Below are 19,653 nucleotides of genomic sequence, written 5' to 3'. Positions count from 1 at the left end.
GATGTTAGTAAACAAAATACCCATAAAGAAGTTTATAAGCATTGGAAAATACACACGGTAATCTCCAGAAGTCAACACAAATTTCTTAAGAACAAGACATACCCAATTAACCTCATTTCCTGTTCAACTCAGAGAATGAGGTAGCAGGTCTTAGGCATACTGTCCATGATTCATGTTTGGCAAGCCAAGATTTCTAAACTGGGTCAGATTGCTTGCGAATTTTGTCCCACATATGGAACCTTCCAAACTTAACACTGTAGCCAATAAAAGGAGAAGTCAAGGTTGAGTGGATAAACAGGAGAACAAAAGATATTAAACGGAATATTGTCAACACAAGGCAGTCTCTAGGCCCTGAGTGTACACAGCCCTAGAATTGGTAGATCAAAAGAGAAAGTTATATTCTGTGAAATAAAAACTAGTAAAATCAGCTTGAAACCAATGTCATTTGCAGAACATTATCAAAACAGGATTTGCAGATAACGTTCTTTAATCTAAAGAGATTCCCAAACCTGATGAAGAGGCCAAAATTTCATGTGCCATTAATCAAAGAAACCTGCTGATAATCCCAATGGGGGAAAAAAGGAGATAATCAAATTAAATGTATCCCTTTCTGACTGAGGAAATTATGAGCCGACAAAGCAGTAGCAAGCCACATGGCATTGAGAGGAAATAGCCAAAGAATCTGCCTAGGTTTGTCCAACATGGTCCAAAATGTAAAATGATACTGCCTGGCATAGGTGACAATTTTTTGTTAATATTTGACAACTCTCCCTCTTGTGTTTTTCAAAAGCCTATTTTATACTCTATTTACTTTTATCTTCTTATTTAACATTATAATAGAAACATTTTCCCACATTATTAGAAATTACTTAGAAACACAATCCTATCAGCATCATGACATTCCCTTATATGTACATACTATGATTTACTTAATTTTTGCCTTTCCTTGGCTGTTTTTCATTTTTTATGATTATTAATATTCTGCAAACATAAATGCAAAGCTTCTGTTGTGCTTTGTGTTGTCTTCTCAGGAAAGATTCTGGAAATAAAAGTATGGAACCAACGAACAATGGCATTCTAAAGCTCTTGCCATGTGCTAAATTACCTTCCTTTGCTGGCTCATCAGAATGAACAGTCTTCAAAGTGATGAAGTCTTTGATAACTTAGAAGGTAAAATTACACCTCATTGTAATTCACAGTTCCAAAAGAGGCTGAACATTTTGCCATGTGTGTACCTGCCATTTGATTTTCCTGTTTTGTGAATTATGGGATCATGCCCTCTGTCTAGTTTTAGCAATTTTTTTATGAATTTGATTGACTCTATTTGGTAAAGAAATTACATATTCACTGTCATATCATCTGTTCAGTTTTCCAGTGTTTCCCCTTAATTGTGTAAGTTGTGTCTGATGTTTCATACCTCTATGTATTCTAAATGTTTTCCTTTTGTTATTTATTTTTACCACTTTTTAATTCAAAAGTCTTCCTAATCTTCAACTTTGAAATAGCCTTCTATTTCAGTCTAGGCTTCATATGACTTTATTAAACATACTAGACCAGTTAGCATGGGATATAATATTTGAAACATAATAATTAAATGTGGACCTAAATCTTTTTTCCAATTCCTTGCACTATAAGTAGTTATGAGCAATTAATATTTACTGAAAAGAATTCCCCTCACCTTCCTGATTTATGATATTCACATATATGCATACATTCAATTTTCTGTGTCAGCATTATGTCATTATGTCATAGCACTTTACGCCTCCAATTGTGATGCTGGCATCTCATACAAGCGCTGGCTCAAGGCTCGGCTGCTCAACTTTTGATGTAGCTCCCTACACTAATGTGCGTAGGAACACAACAGAAGATTATTCAAGTCCTTCAGTCCCTGCACCCACATGGGAGGTCTGGATGAAGCTCCTAGCACCTGGCTTCAGTCTGACCCAGCCCTGGCTATTGTGTCCATTTGGGAAGTGAATCAGTAGATAGAAAATCAATTTCTCTCTCTCTCTCTCTTTTTCTCTCTCTCTCTCTCTTCTCTAACTCTGCCTTTCAAATAAATAAAATAAAATTTAATATATTTTTACATGTACATATGAATATTTAGGATATATTAACCTGAATATTTTGAATGTATATATTGAATATCCACATCAAGGTACCTTGGTTTGATACCCAGTTCCAGCTGCGTATTCCCCCTGACTCCAGCTTCTTCCTAAAGCAGACTCTGGGAAGAAATGGTGATGGTTCAAATAACTGAGTCCCAACTATCCATATGGGAGATATGAATTATGTTTCCAGTCCCCAACTTTGGCCTCGACACTGCCCCAGTATTACTGGTTTGTAATACTGGAATTACAAACCAGTAGATGGATGGGTGAACTTTCTCTATCTTGCTCTTTCTCTCTCCTCCATCCACATTTTAAAAATAAACGAGTGGATAACTTAAATATGTATTACATAGTATGCAACAGAATCTATTGGGTATACTATTTGTAATCAGTGTATCAACCTATTTTATGTCACTATAATACTGCTTTATTCCTTAGAGCATATTAATACAATACAGAAATGATTATAAATTTCCCTACTTTTATCTGTTTTTCCTGTTGGTTTCTCTATCTAACCTTTAAATTAGCTTCTTCAGGTTGAGTAAAATCCCAGTGGCATTTTAATTATAATCTGCTTTCTAAGAGTCAGCATTGAGACATGGGTGTTCCAGGAGTTTGTAGAGTAGAACAATAATTCTCAGTGCTTTTCCTGAAACCATCAGATTACCTTGCCTTTGAGACTAGGCCCAGCCAAAACTTTTGATGTCAGCATCCTAAATACCTTGATGGGGTAAAAGAGTGAAAAGTAAGTATAAGTGTTCTTTAGAAAAAAAAAAAAAAGGTATTGCTAGAGTAAGTGTTTGGCATAGCAGTAAAGACACCACCTGGGATGTCTATTTGAATGTCAGCGACACTCCCAATTCTAGTTTCCTGCTAAAACAGACTTTGGCAGACAACAGAAGTTCCCAGGTTCTGAGATCAAGCCTCAGGCAAGTCCAGTTGTTTCAGTGTTATATTTGGGGAATGAAGCATATCTGTCTTTCAAATAAACAACATAAATAAATTAAAATTATATTCATATAGCCTAATCAAGATAAATATAGATATTCTAGCTAATCAGAATATTGTGAGTCTTGAGGCTGGTGTTGTGGCTTAACAGGTAGAGCCATTCTCTGCAATGCCAGCATCCTATATGGATGCCAATTTATGTCCCAGCTGTTACACTTCTAATCCAGTGCTCTGCTAATGACCTGAGAAAGCAGGAAGATGGGCTATGTGGGAGACTTGAGTGAAACTCCTGGCTCCTGGTTTTGGCATGGCCCAGACCTGACTGTTGCATCGATCTGGAGACTGAATCAGCAGATAGATCTCTTTTTCTCTGCCAACTATCATGCTGCCACTGCTGCCTTCCAGGGTCTACATCAACAAGGAGCTGGACTTAGGAGTCCAAATCTGAGTACTCCGATATGGGATGTGAGCCACTTTTTCATGATTAACTCTTTCATTTGCAAGGTAGAAAGACAGCAGTTTTCTATCCATTGGCTCACTCTTCCAAATGACTTCAACAGCCAAAGCTGGGCCAGGACAAAGCCAGGGGGCCAGGAATTCCATCTTGGTCTTCCACATGGGTGGCAGGGAGGAACTCCAGCCCTTGAGCCATCTTCTACTGTTTTGCCAGGTGCACTCTTCCAAGAAGAAGATGGCATCTTCATGAGCCAGGAAACTAACAACATATTTTCCTTGTTCTATTCTTGTTCCTTCATCCTCAAGCCAGGGTATAGTTTAGAAGAGAGAGGCAGAGAAGGTGAATCTAGCAAAGACCACAGCCTCCCACTTGCCAATCCATGTGCAAGAATTTAAAAGTGTTGACAAGTAGAGAAAACTGTGTTCGCACGGCAACCCGTGAGCCATGAGTGAGCCTCCTCTGGGAGGAGGTAGAGAGAAGACATTTAAGTAGGATTGAGGTTAAAGATTTTAATTACAAAAGATGACAAGAAAGCTATAAAATCTACCTAAATTTTATTAAATTTTATTAAACACTGGAAAAAAGAATTTCATTGGAGCATGGATGAAGTCAAAGCTAGCACAAAATAAAGCCATTTTCTATTTATACCCCCCTCAGGGACATTTTCTCAATAAACCAGTTGTAAGACTACACTTTGCTATTTTTCTTTGTTGTTTCGAGGTCAACACTGAAAAAATATTGGGTAGAATTGGTTAGAACTAGTTCCAAATGATCGCAAGTTATTCATTTTCCCCTCTGCAATCCCTAAAATTAATTTGATTTCTATTGTGTTCTAAGATGCTATTAAACAAGTCCCCAAACACCTACAGTTTGAAACAGCATCTGCACAGCTCCCTGAGCCAATTCTGCATTTTTGTTTTGCTGCCAAAATCACTCCCCATAATGAACATGTAGCAGAGTGGAGAAAACTCTTTCTACTTCAAAGGAATTTGGGTTCTCCCAGTATCAACTATTCAATGTCAAAAGTTCTGATGGTTCAACTTTTCTAAAAATAAAATAGTCCATGTTCCATTAATGCTTACTGTGACAAACAATTCCTTTTTCAAGATGTATTTTAGAGGAGCGAAAAAGAAAGAGCAAGGAAGAGAGAGAGGTATCCTATCCACTGGTTCATTCCCCAGTACCTATAAAGGCTGGGTCTAGGCCAGGAGTGAAACTGGGAACTGCCAAGCAGTAACACAATCCAGGTCTCCATGTAGATAACAGGAACCTACGTAAATGACTACATACTGTTATCTATGATTCAAGGTATTGAATAAACATGGAAAGACAACACAACTGAGGCCACTAGCTTGAGCAATTACAATATATGATTCTGTGAGTTGCAAGGTCTAGACAGCTAACCAGCACTTTTTCATTGTAAGTGACACTCAATTCAAGCTAGCTTGTGTTAAGGAAACAAACGTCAAAATTGTAAAGAAGCAAATAGTAATTCGAGGTAGGAACTACTGACTCACATACTTGCAAGGAAGGGAATGAGTCTGGCCCTGGCAACAGCAGGGTCACAGAATCAGAGCAATCTGGTCAGCACCTCTCACCATATCTTGCTCCTCCTGCTCTTCTCTGCTTAGCTTAACGTTGTTGGAAGCATTGATGCGTCCATTCACATGTGAGACCCTGACTGAGTGCCCGACTCCCAGCCTCCACCCCAGCCCAACCCTGGCCTTAATGAGCATCTGGAGAGCAAACCAGTGGGTAAGAACTCCGTCCATCTGCCTCTTAAATATGTAAACAAATAAATAAATTATGAAATAGAATTAATGCTTAAAAGAAACTTGAGAAAACACTTTTTTGCCACACAAATGATCATACATATATACACACATGCACAAATACTACACAAACACCAACTTTTACACTTGGCAAGTTTGAATTCTGAATACAAAGCAACCTAGCTGGTGGCTATACTACATCAAGGTTAGCAAAAGCAGACTTGCCTGCTCAAATACAATCCTGCTACTTCATAGCTCTGTGATTTCAGGGAAGCTAATTAACCTTTGTATGTCTTTGTTGTAAGTACAGTTAGTAATAGAAACTAGCACTGAAAATCAAATAAGTCAATGCACGTGCCTGGAATGCAACGAGTGTTCAATAAATATTGGCTACTACACGGAGTTCAGAGACCAGTTCCATGTAATAAAAGTCTTTGCTTCTTCTTTTTCTATAAATTGACAAGCCCACCATTCCTCCTTGTTTGTGTCTCCCCCATTGTTCTAATAGTTTACTAAAAGAGGAATTTGTGAGCCACCTGCCTCAGAATCATCTTGGACCTTGTTGGAAAATGCTCATTCTTTTTATTTTCTTAATTATTTGTTTAAAACACAGAGAGAGGAATAGGCCCAGAAAGAGACAAAGAACTCCCTGGTCTACTTGGTCATGTCTCACAAGCCCACAGCAGCCAAGATTAGTGGAAGGCAAAGCCAGGAGTTAGGACTACAGTCAGGGCATCAGAGACCATCCCCTGTTGATTCCCATCATGTACATTTCTAGAAAGCTGGGATTCAGAGCAGAACTAGGCCTCAGAGTGATGTCTCATTCGCTGCACCAAATACCACTTCATCTCCCCCTTCTTAATACCACTCACTGTGATTTTATTGGATGTGCCTGGAAAGTTCATGTGTTCAAACCTTCATTTCCAGTGCTTTCATGTTGGGAGGTGGGGCCCAATGGGAGGGGGTTAGGTCTCAGGAAAATAGATCAGTACAAGAACAGGTTTTGTGTCATCAACTTTCTCCTGCTGTCTCTTCTGCTTGTGCCCCATGGCCCTTCTGCTTCTCTGCTACATTGTGACACAGCAGAAGGCCTTCCCCAGAGGCGAACCAAGTGCCAACACCATGCTCTTGGACTTCCTGTTCCCCAGAACCATGAGCTAAATATGCATCTTTCCTTTATAAATTATTCAGTCTAAATGTTTCCATTACAGCACCAGAAAATGGACTAAGACATCCCCCCAGTAAGGGGATTCAATTTCAACATGAGTTTGGGAGAGATGCAAATGTTCCGACTAAAGCCTACTCAAGGAATTTTAATGTAAACTTTGGTTATAGACTCCATAAAAACATATTGCAGGTATGTTCAGCAGCTCCCCAGTGAGAAAAGAGGCAAAGATTGGAACCGCCCTGGAATCACAAGGGAGCTACAACCATTCTTTGCAGACACTTGCACTAGCCTTGTGGCACTAAAGAGCAAGCAGGTCTCACTAAGCTTGCATCCCAACAATCTTAGCATTTTAGTAAAACACAAATGTTGTAGCTTCCAATGCTCATTGTAAAAAGTAAAACCACACAGACTAGTAATTCTGTGTTATAGTCAGGGAATGCCAGAGCTCTGCCAGAATGAAATGCAGAACCCTTCTAGTTTGCTCATGTTGTGTATATACATGGTCACAACTTAAGAAAAAATAATGGTCCCCTAGACCCCAGGGCAGCTCACCCTTGTCAGATTCTTGTAGGTCACCACTCTGGCACTCCAGGCTTTGAAAAGTGCTATCATGTTGCTGTGCCACATCTGTAAGAAATTGAATACAAATTGCAGCTGAATTTATATTTCAAGGTAGTGGTTTACAGCTGCACCTCATTTGTTTTGTCTTGTTTAAAATAGCTCTAAATCACAAGCCAGCTACTGTGAGTTCCAGATTCAGTTAATGAGAGATGGAAAACTAAAACATCAACTGGTCTTCTTGACTGCCTGAGCCATGCTGCTGCCCCGCACCCCCAAACTGTGCCTGCCTTGGATCTCTGCAGCCCCTACCCAGGTTTCAAGATCTGGCTGTGCCCCAAGAAGGACTTGCTCAGAAGTCACCTGGGACCCTTAAAAAAAGTTTCTATTCCTAGCCTCAGACACACTATATCTATGGATGGACATAGAAATCTGCATTTTCACTGCATTCTCAGGCAAGGGGATGTTTGAGAATCATTACTATCTGGAATCAACTATAACATAAGTCATTTTTCCTGAAACCAAGCAGCATTTTTCCTCAATCAGAAATTTCAGTCTTCCTTTCCCCTTTATCTCCCAACTGGATTTTCTTCTTTGTTCGAGGTCAAGTAAACGCTCATCTGTTTCATTGTTCCCACTACCGATTGACAGTGAAATTCATTGTAAGGGATTTTAGTGATTACTCAAAGACAGATGTAGACTATCTCACCACTTGATGAACATGCCCTTTGTAAGAGCTGGATGACGTTCTTAACAGCGAGGGAAAGCATCTCTCCTCTCGCTATAAAAGCCCCTCAACAGGCTTGATGAGTAAATAGGCGTTACCATGGCATCGTGCTCCTCCGTGGCATCTTCTCATTATATATTTGGTAGTAAACATCACTCTTGGCTAAGCCCCCCTTTGTGATCTCTCATGTGAAGATGTGGAGCACTCTTGGAGTAGGTTTAATGTAATACACTAGATCCTGGATCTAGAAAGGGAGGAAACAACCCTTGCTTCCCACCCCCTCCTTCAGTTCATCAGCTGCCCATCACCAACGCTGAGTAGACAGGCATGGATGTCCTGCCTGCCCTGTATTCTCAACCCACATATCATAAATCTGCTGAGGTTCTGCTCAGAAAGCCCCGTGGGCTCCACCATAACACACACCCTGTCCCTGTGTGATTGATGGCTTGTTACATCGCTCATCATGACGTCTAGCCTTCCTGCTATATGTTGCTTCTTTGCCTTCCATTGGTTTCACTTTTTCTTTTTTAAAGATCTGTTTTATTATTATTATTATTTGGAAAGGCAGGTATACAGAGAGAAGGAGAGACACAAATATCTTCTGTGCACTGGTGTATTCCCCAAGTGGCCACAAAGGCCAGAGCTGAGCCAATCTGAAGCCAGGAGCTTCTGCTGGTTCTCCCATCTGGGTGCAGGATCACAAGGCTTTGGAACATCCTCTACTGATTTCCCAGGCCACAAGCAGGGAGCTGGATAGAAAGTGGAGTGGCCGGGATATGAACCAGCACTCTTATGGAATCCCAGCAGATGAGAGGTAAGGATTAGCCACTAAGATATCGCACCAGGCCCCACTGCTTTCACTTTTGTTCCTTTCTTGTCCGTTTCTTTGACCCTCCATTCGGAGTTTCTCCTAGGAACCTGCAGTTGACCTTCTCAGTTCATGGGTATCTTACAATGTGCCTCCAAATTATCGCTCAGAGTAAATAATTATAAATAATTCTACTGCTCTTAAGCCCTTGAAATACTAGTCACTTTTTTCTTTTGTGTTGTTGCCCACTAGTCACCATTTACTTCTTGTTAATAGCTGAGTGCAAGTGAAACTAATTCTGAGGCTGGATGTTGTGAGAGCTGAAACACAGAATGCCTTGCTCGTGTATACCGCACAACATAAAATTCCAGGATTAAGCTAAATACTCTTCTGTGTCTCCTGGTGAACTTGTCACAGGTGAAGTACTCGAGAATGCCATTTTTCAAGTGTCCCTAACTTTTCAAGAAAGCAGGCAAGTGTTCAGTGTCGACTGATTCTTTAGTGTGCTGTGGCTCTGGCTGGCTTACCACAGTATGCGTTTGATGTGCTGTCCTGGTATAATTTTTTTTCATTTATTTTATGTATTTCAGAAGCAAGGGGTTGGCAGGGACTGGGTAGCTCTCACCTACTACTGGCCAAATGCTCCTAGTGACTATGGCTGTGCCAGGAAAGGCCAAAGTCAGGAACTGCAAGCTCAATCCAGGTCTCCCATGTGAGTTGCAGAGGCTCAGTCCCTTCAGCCATGACAACATCTCCCAGAGTCCTCCCTGGCAGAAATCTGAATAAGCAGTGACACAAACCCAGGCACACTGACATGGGATGCATCTATCCAAATGATGTCTTAACCACGAACGTCAAATGCCCACCCCAGCTGGCATTACGGCACATCCAAAGTATGGAAATTAGGGACTGAACTATGTAGTCACCCTACCCATGACTCTCACGTTTTATATAGAATGTTGGGGCCATCGTTGTGGCATAGCAAGCTCTGCTCCCACCTGTAGTGCCAGCATCTCATATGGGTGCCAGTACAAGTTCATACTGTCCCACTTCTGATTCAGCTCCCTGCTAATATGTCTGGGAGAGCAGCAGAAAATGGCTCAGGTACTTGGTCCTTTGCATCCACACAGAAGACCCAGCAGAAGCTGGCTTCCAGCTTACAACTCTCCCAGCTCTGGCTGTTGCAGCGACTTGGGAAGTCGATCTGCAGATGGGAGATCTCTGTTTCTCCTCTCTCTCTCTCTGTGTAACTCTTTCAGATAAAAATAAATAAATCTCTTTTGAATGATACTTTTGCTTGTCTTTCCCCTACTTGTTCCCCATTGAGCGTTATTCCCTCAAATTATCCCATCTGAAATAACGTTAGAAGTAAACAGTTACCGCTTCCAAACTAGCAATGGCTCTGGCCTCCTCCCACCAAATTATAGGAAAAGCAGAGCAACCTGAATGACCAACAAGAGATGATGATGGTGAATAAAATCAGAGCTACAATCTTACAGACAATTCATTATTCCTTTCCCTGTTGCATCATAGCAATCCATTAAAATAGACTTTTATGACTAATTCACTAATGACCGCTTACCTAATTACTAAATCATTCATTAAGACTTAAATATTTTTGAACTTCTACTATGTCACAGACGCTATTGCAGCTTCTGAAGATGCAAGGTAACTCAATATTTCTGCTCACAGGGCAGGCATTGTGCAGTGGATTACACCATCACTTAAGATATCCGCATCCCACATAGGAGTACATGGAATGGCGCCTTCCCTCCAGCTCTGTTTCTAAAATGACTTCCCACTAATGTGCCTTGAAAGCATCACGTGACAGTTCAAGAACTGAGTCCCTGCCACTCACAATGAGACTCATATGAGCACCCTGTCTGCTGGCTTCAGCCTGGCCTAGGCATGGCTATTGTGAGTGTAAACCCATGATGTGTGTGTGTGTGTGTGTGTGTGTGTGTGTGTGTGTGTGTGTGTGTTTTGTTTCTGTCATTCTTTCAAATCAATAAAAAAAAAGAATGAATGAATGAATAAATACACATATAAATATCTTTAAAAATCCTTTCTGCTATCATGGAAATTACATTTCCATGCAGGGAGAGACAATTAAAATATAAACAAATAAATGACAGAAACAATGATACGGGTAATGATTACGAAGAAAATGAAGAGAGATGGTTTTGTATTCACTCATCAGGTAGGTAGCCTGTATAAAAAGCAAGAAATGTTTTGACATTGATCAATGAGGCAAGAAATACTTGCTGGAAAGTCACCTCATCCTGACCCCATTCTAAACACTTGTCTTTTATCCAGTTAATTCAGACGGAACTAAAACCATCAGAAACACCACCTGAGGCTCACCCGGAGGTCCATCTGGCCCACTGTTCAGGCTCAGACGAAAGCATTTAAAGATGCTGGGTTAGGAGGTCCCATGCTTGGCCTGACTTCATCTACAACAGACAGTTCCCCTTCACAGTCTTCACAGTCCCTTACTGAAATGAGAGACTGGGATGCAGGCTATTCTGTCATCTTCTCTCATCTCCTGCTCCCTCTCGAGGAGGCTGTAAGGTGTCTTTAAATCCAGGAGTGTCCAATAATTAAAAACCAGACCCGGCTCCTGACTGATTGCAGTAATAAGTTGCAGACATTGGAGATAATAATGGTCAAAACCTCCTTGTTCCCAGGTGACTTATGTACTGGGTAGACATCGGGCTTGTGAGGACACAACCTTCCTTCTCTTTGGTGAAATGATGCCTGCAGTGCTTCTAAAGAGTCAGTGAACGATCTGGATAGTAAAGCTTTCTGGTGGGTCTAAAGCCTTGGCCTCGTGCCTGTCGTTCTGTGAGCATCCAGTGGGTGGGCTTTATCCATTATTCTCTTGACTGGGAACACTATCACTGCAGATCCCATCCATTGGTCTAAAACTCTGGGCACACTATAACCATGGTTTTCAGAGAAAACCTCTATCTAAAGGCAGAGACAGAGAAAGAACATAGCTTGAGTAGATGCTGGATGGCAGCTGAAAAACTCCAGGTCTCCCAAACCTCCTCCCTGCAGTGTCCCTCCCACTAACCGTGGAAAGAGAAGCAATGCTCGCATGCCACTCTCATGGTCTTATCCACAGAAAGACCCATCCTGCTTACCCACCCTGGACAGATGCTTAGTTATGGGCTCAGCTCCCGGATGTTTCTGAAATTTGTAGCTCACATCTCCCTAACCTTTCAACTCCTTGATTTTGAAAAAGCTGATCTAGAAAATACGTAAGGCAGAAGATGCAGACAAGAAACCTGATGCCTGGAAGCTCCAAACTCACCAACCCAGGGATACAAAGGCACGGACGGGTGCTCTGCTCTAACGGGGTGCGGAAGCTCTTAACCTCCGGATGCTCCCACTTCTCTTGTTTGGACCATGGCTTTGGAAAATAACTGAATTGCATTTTAATTTCAATATTTCTCTACTTGGAAAAATGAGGACACCAGGGTCTAGAGGGAGTCAGGGACTTGCCCCAGGTCACAAAGTCAGCCAAGGGCAAAAAAGAAACCGATACCAGGAATCCAGAGCCCGTTTCACTCCACCACAACATTGTCTGTTGGGAATCCTATATTTCTGTTTGGGAGGCAATCTTAGGTCTGCAGAACCACAGTGTAAGGTTCTGGCAGTGCGTAGCGGTGTCGTAATCTTCCTCTAACACTTTCGCTGGTCCTAGAAGCCTTATAAGGAATTTGAATCTCAATCACAGTTCCCAATTAGCTTTGACAAACCTGATGTATTGCCAAGCAGTATACTCCATCACACCCACTGATTCTGACGGGCAGACCATTCTATTAAACCGAAACGTCAGGACTTTGTATCTGCACTAACACGGGCCATCTGTTCACACTTAATTACCATCTTCCCCAAACATATTTATTTGACAACCTTAAAGAAAAGCTCCACTTGGAAAGCATCTGAGGATTTGAAGGCTTAGCCATTCTGCTTAAAAGCTGTCGATTATTTTTAAAATAATCCCATATCTGGTTCAAGTTCTACTGGAAATAGAAACACGTCTTTCAGAGGGCTCAAAAAAATACATTCTTGCATTTATTCTCTTTTAAAAAAAACTTTAAGAACAAACCATGATTTTTTTAAAATGATTTAAACATTAGAATGGGTTCCCTTTACTTTTTATTCCTTTTTTTCCCTTCTTTGCTCTTCATTATACATGCATTGTCTTGTCAGAAAAGTGGGAGAGAAAAGCCCTCAAAATCCACATGCGTCTCATCCACAGCTGGTGGAACACATCAACCAGGAAGCCAGGGGCTCCCTGAACCTCCCACCACCAACCCTGTGTGCTCTGAGAACCCATCTCTGGGTTCTGTTCATGCGCCCAAGTAGTTTCTTAAACTCAAGTCGTTCCTGTAGACAGCTCAATATCATGTGTTTATTCAGAGCTGCTTTGTTTGCCTTAAATAACTAGGATCTCACTTAACTGAACTTTTCTGAAGAAGCGGCTTAGCTTTGGTTGAATTATACAGTAAGCATTTTTGAATGCCAATCAAATACCAGCCTGAAGAAACATACAGTAAAAAGGAATTGCTAGGATGAGGATTTGGTGTGGCAGCTAAGACACTCAGCTCAGAATCTCTGGGTTATAATCACTGCTCTGCTACCAATTCTAGCATCTTGATGACAAGTGGTCTGGATTGCGGAAGATCTCCCCACCATCTATGTGGAAGACCAGAACAAATTCCAGGCTCCAGTTATCAGCCCAGCTCAGGTCTGGCTACCTTGAGCACTGGAGGAGTGAATCCACAGAACATTCAGTCTCTCTCTCTCTCTCTCTCTCTCTCTCTCTCTCTCTCTCCCCTCCCTCACATCCCCCTACCTCTCTCTCCCTCTCTGCCTCCTTCAAATTAAATAAAAACACATAAATAATTTTAAGATGAATTTCCTGGCACAAAAGTAATAGCCACAATATTCATAGCCAAGAAAATTTTGGTTCACTCTTAACCATCACCCCACAAAGCAAAATATCCCTATCAGAAAAAGTTTTCTCTGTAGGTAGGCTTTTGGGGGGGAGGGAATGAAGAATAAGTTGGGTGTGCTTATTCACTTTTGCAGCATTTTCTGAGTGGAAGACACTTCCGTGTCTTGACTTCTCTGGAAGAAAATCAGGCAATTAAGAAGTTGTGCAGGGATCAATAGCTGAATAAGAACAATCTGCAAACATCTTGTACCAATTCCTATGCTGTTGCCTAGGTGTATAATGAGCCAGAGAGATAAGTTCACTGTTTCAAGAATCTTATAGTCTACAGACATACGAATAGAAAAGTGACTTATCTTAAAGTCTAGTTTTAAAAAAAAATAAACTTCAAAAAACAGTGAACATACAACTTGACATTTTTAATACTGACCTACAAAAACAAAGGAATTTACATCTACAGACTTCCTCTTTTTCCAAGGTTTTGCTTTCTGTGGTTTCAATTACCCACAGTCAACTGTGATCCAAAAATATTAAATGGAAAATTCTAGAAATAAATAATTCATAAGTTTTTAACTATGTGCCATTCTTAGTAGCATGATGAAAACTTACCCCATCCCACTCTATGCCCCAGGATGTGAATCATCCTTTAGTCTGGCATGCTCACACTACTCACATTGTCCATTATTCACTTAGTAGTTCTCTTGCCTATCAGCTTAACTATTGCAGTAACACAGCACCTATCTTCAAACAACCTTTATTTTACTTAATAATGGCCTCAAAGTACAAGACTAAAGATGCTGGCAATTCAAATGAGTCCAAGATAAGCGCTTTCTTTAAGTAACAAGATGTAAGCATGTAAGAAATTTTGAAAACGAGGCCACCTTGATGGCATACTGTATAAAACCAATGGCTGCAATGTCAGCATCCCATACAGGCACTAGCTTGAAACCTAACTGCTCCACTTCAGACCCAGCTCCCTGCTAATGGCCTGGGCAAGGCAGAAAAAGATGACCCCAAGGCTCAGGCCTCTGTCACCCACATGGGAGACCCAGATGAAATTCCTGGCTCCTGGTTTCAGCCTGGCCCAGCACTGGCCACTGTGGCCATATGGAGACTGAACCAGCAGATGGAAGATCTCTATCTCCATAAATGTGTGTGTGTCATTACAAATAACTAAGTCAATCATTTTTTTAAAAATAATTAAATAAAAAGGGAAAAGGCTGTATTCACATAAATCTTATTACAGCATATTGCTGTAAGTTTTATCATAGATGTGTACATGCAGAGGGAAAACCACACAGGCTCATTTCCATTTACAGTTCAGGCATCCACTAGGGATCTTGGAGTGTATCCCACAGATAGGGAAGAATAACACTATTTCCCTGCTATGCAAAAGCAGAGGGTTTACATGTACTCTTTGTTTTCGTTTTTGTTTTTTTACAAAGATCTTTGTAGGTAGACACCAAGAACACTGAGAACCAAATCCTGACATGTCGGGACAAAAATACGTCCACTTATGACAAAGTTCACATTCACCTGCCTCCAGAGTCCAGACATTTCTTCTCACACTTCTCTTCCCCAAATGTGTCTTCCTTAATGCCCTGGATAAACAGGCATCCTTGCTCTATATCCTTCAACAATATAGAACACTTAGAAGGTATACTAGCCAATTTTTTCATCTGATGAAAGGATTGATCTGAAAAATCCAAAAGCTTTGTCTTAGCATCATTTACCATCTCCAGAGAAAACAGCCTCCCACACCTCCTGTAGGAACCAGATCTAAAGAATCAGACTTCCACAAGCACATTGTCATTCAGTGAGCTTCTGCTCACTCAGCAGGACCAAGTGTCTGTGCTCATCTGGAACTGATGTCTTCTAAGAAAAAAGCCCAAAGTTGTAAAGCTGGAAGGTTTATACATTTCAACATCCCTCAGTCATAAAATAATGAACAACAAAGGTTTAGCTCTCTGCAGCATATCACAATGCCACTGCTCAGAACTTCATTCTAAAACAAATAAAGGAGAATAGATGGTCCCAGTCACATATTACTTGATACAAATACATCAAAAATTTTATATTTCATAAAGACTTTATTCCTATAAAAAAATTGCACAGAACTAGCCAAGACCTTCAGCCAATCAGTAACTTATATTCACCTATAGAATCATTTGAAAATATTTTAATTTTTAAAAATCACACATTTTGTTTCTACTATGTAGCATCAGAAGCTATATCCCTCCCACTGAATAAACAGCAGCGACAAAAGCATCTTAAAGCAAAATGAACTATAATGTTCAATATCATGAAGATGATAATTTTCCCTGGATCTGTGGTTGCATTGTAGTGCTGATCACAATAAAATAACACGTTTTTTAAGAAACTGATGAGCTTATTCTAAAGTATTATATGGGAATTAAGCAAACCAAATGAAACTTTTAAATTTGATGTTGGAGCATTTAATCTTACCTGGTGTTTAAAAAGTTCTGTAAAACCGCAGAATCATCAGTGTGATACTGATGAAATTCTCAACAAATTGATCTAAAGAGGAACAAAAGAGAACACAGAAACACCTTGTCAATTGATTTTCTTTAAGGAATCAATGCGATTCAATGAGGAAAGGAGTCTTTTCAACAACTGGTGTAGGATACATTGCTTAGAAAAAACAAACAAACGAACAAAAAACTGAAATGATCCCTACCTCAAACCATATACAAAAATTAACTTTAAAAAAGGTTATAGACCTAAATTTGAAACATGAAACTCTAAAATGTTCTACAAGAAACATAGAAGAACTATGACTCTGGGATAAGCAAACAATTCTTAGAAACAGTTTGAGCCATAAAAGAAAAAAAAAAAACCAATAAATTTATCCTCAACAAAATAAAAGTGCTTATTCTTTGAAAGATACCACTAAGAAAGTAAAGCAACAGACACAGGCCTGGAGAAAATACTTCGTGAGTATATACCAGATAATTACTTAAATATAGAATATATTTTTCAAAAAGATAACTTCAGAGTGAGAAGACAATTCAATTTTTAAAATAATAATAAACAGTTTACCTAAAAGGATCTACAATTATATCACAGCATATGAAAAGATGATTAAATTATTAGTGACCAGGGAAGTGAAAAGTTAAAAATACAGTATCAGGCTGGCACAATGGCTCAATGCCTAAATCCTAATCTTGCAAGCACCAAGATCTCATATGGGCACCAGTTCATGCTCCAGCTGCTCTATTTCCCAACCAATTCCCTTCTACTCCTCTGTTTGTGGCCTGCAAAATCAGTCGAGGATGACCCAAAGCCTTGGGACTCAGCAACCATGTGAGAGATCCAGAAGAGGCTCCTGGCTCCTGGCTTTGAGTCAGCTCAGCTGTGGCAGTTTTGAACATTTGGAGAGTAAGCTAGTTGATGGAAGAGCTTTCTGTTTCTCCTTCTCTCTATAAATCTGAATTCCTTTCTAATAAAAATAAATAAATCCTAAAAAATAGAAAATACAATTTTTTTAAAAATACAATATCACTGCTCATTCATTAAAATGGCTAATAGTTATACTAAGTTTATATATATTTAACTGAAGATATTAAATATTATAGGGGATATATTAAGATATGTACATAAACATGGACAGAAATATTCATAGCAAATTGGTAACATTCAAGCATGGAAAACAGCTCAAATATCAATCAGCAGAGCAATGATCAACAACATACAGTGGGAACTCGAGTTACAGTGCTGCACGTTAAGCTGCTGCTTGTGACATTGGCATCCCAGGTAGAAGAGCTGCTTACAGACCTGGCTGCCAATTCCAATCCAGTTCCCTGCAAATGTGCCTGGGAAAGCAACGGAAAATGGCTCAAGTGCTTGACCCCTGCCACTCATGTAGGAGGCCAACATGGAATTCCTGCTTCCTACTTTTGACCTGGCCCAGTCCAGGATGTTGCAGTCATCTGTGGAGTGGTAACTAGTATATGGAAGTGTTCTCTCTCTTGGGCACTCTGCCTTTTAAATATATAACACTTTTTCCAAAAAAAAAACACTTGTGTTTTATTTAAATAACATAAAACTGTTCCACAATAAAAAGAAACAAATAATAATCTCAAATTCAGATTTCAGATGAAGCTCAAAGAATCAATATGCTGAAACAAAGAAATATGACAATAGGAAGTATATGCTATATAACTTTATTTATATTACATTCTAAAAATGTAAGCAAATCTGTATTGTCACAAAGCACAAATCAACAGTTGTCTGTATTGTCTTGACAGAAAAAAGGAAGGAGCTACAGAGAAAAGCCCAAGGAACAATCATGGCTGATTTAGGATAATGGCTTCATCAGTGTATATGTTTATCAGAATAACAAACTGCACAGCTGAAATACATGCTTCAATACTAAACCATCCATTGTATTTCAATACACCTCAATAACTAAGATAACTGAATACACTTTGTCTACCTATCACAACTCCAAGTGAATATAGTGGGGTGCCTGTTTTTAGTGCATATTAAAACGCATCTGACACAGTTCATGCTGCTAGTCCAAATTCCCAAATGCAATTGCATTAGACTATAGATTAATGTCTTAAAATGTGGAAAGGATGAAAGCGCTAGTTAACACAGAGAAACTACATGTGATTGTAACAGGGAGTTAGCCAAGTGTGAGTCTCAGTTCTATCTTTCACTGTTGAGATGACCTTGTAGGAAACTAAATTACTGCATCTCTGCTTCCTCATTAGTAAAACGCAGATTATAATTCTAGTCACCCTACAAGTTTATTTTAGCTATTTAATCAGAAATATGTACAGCACCAAGGTCCAGATGGATTTCTAATAAACTAAATCACTGCCCTAATACTCAAATTTTCAAATGCCTAATTCTTTTAAAGTTTTAAAGGTTAATAAGATTACCCAAGAGAACTGAAGGGCTGTCCAGGAGCCAATCATTGATCAAATCTTTTCCATTCATTGTTGAGTATGTTTCCATGAGATTTCAGTGTAGTCAGACATAATCAAAAACTTTCTGTCCCTACCCATATGTTTTCCTTTCTTTGTAATCATTTTAAAATTATTTTGTGATTTGTTAGATCTGAAACTCACCCAGGAAATCTTGCAACCATTTCTGTCTAGAAATAATTAAGCTTGTGTATGCCTTGTCCTTCACCATTTTAGTGACCTGTCTCAATTTGCAACTAGCCCCATCTGATACACACCTGGGTTCAACAAATATCAATAGCTTTATTTCCCTAGTTCAAAATTTAGGTTGTGTCACATAGCTAAAGCGCCCATAGAAATTACGTGACACTGTTGGTTCCATGCTAAGTTCCATGTGAGGCTCATGAGGACTTCAGTGAAATGCAAGTGGAGGAGCAGACGCATCATCTTAACATGACAGCTGCTTCTGATCCAAAGTTAACAGCAGAACTCTATTTTATCTACTCGGGGAGAGTAGATGTTCATTCTGTTGCCTGTAAAGAAACAGGGACCTAAACATATGGGTGGCTGTTACTTTGCCAAAGACTTCTTGTATCATTTTCATAAATCCTTAAAATAAAAGCAATTGTGTCTTTTCCATGAAATCACTGAGGTTTGACTTGCTTTAGGTTGTACATATATGTGATATTACCTACACAGGGCACACAACTGATGTTCCCCATATTACATCAGATCAGTTACCCACATCTGAGTTTAGAACAACTAACCTCACAATCTCTCTTCCAAATGGAGACACATCTGCACATGAAGGTGGTTTTCTGTTGATAACTATACAAGGACAACAGCAGAAACCAGAACCCTGCTACAAACCATGGTGGCTAGCATAATATAGCTGTTCAGCAATATCAGAGTAAAGCAAAGCATGGAGGTGAGAATAAGGTTTGTCACAGCCATAATCATGGCCAAATAGAGTCTCTACAAAGCAAGATGTAAGTTTGTCTAGGAGGACGTTGTCCAATTCTTCACTACCCACAATGTGACTTGCAGATCGCAGCAACACCAGGACGTTTATTAAAAACGCAAACCTTGAACCCACCTCAGAGCTGTTGACCAGATTCTGCATTATAGCACAATACTCTTATGACTCAGACACATCCAAGCATACTTCAGAAACTTCATGGAATATTTTGGAACAATATTTTGAAAT

At 39.8% G+C, this 19,653-nt stretch overlaps 1 long non-coding RNA gene across 1 annotated transcript in view; it reads right to left on the bottom strand.

Annotated features, from left to right (window-relative positions):
- LOC121164818 overlaps positions 1–19,653 on the bottom strand; it is a 133,466-nt gene that overhangs the window by 17,838 nt on the left and 95,975 nt on the right. The window contains exon 3 of the long non-coding RNA XR_005885166.1: positions 15,982–16,053. This is a non-coding gene — a long non-coding RNA (uncharacterized LOC121164818). The remainder of the gene's footprint in view (positions 1–15,981; positions 16,054–19,653) is intronic.

Source organism: Ochotona curzoniae, unplaced genomic scaffold, assembly GCF_017591425.1.
Source record: "Ochotona curzoniae isolate NIBS_2020 unplaced genomic scaffold, NIBS_Ocur_1.0 contig_883, whole genome shotgun sequence".
Classification (NCBI taxonomy): domain Eukaryota; kingdom Metazoa; phylum Chordata; class Mammalia; order Lagomorpha; family Ochotonidae; genus Ochotona; species Ochotona curzoniae.
This window is presented reverse-complemented; position numbering and strand designations above follow the sequence as displayed.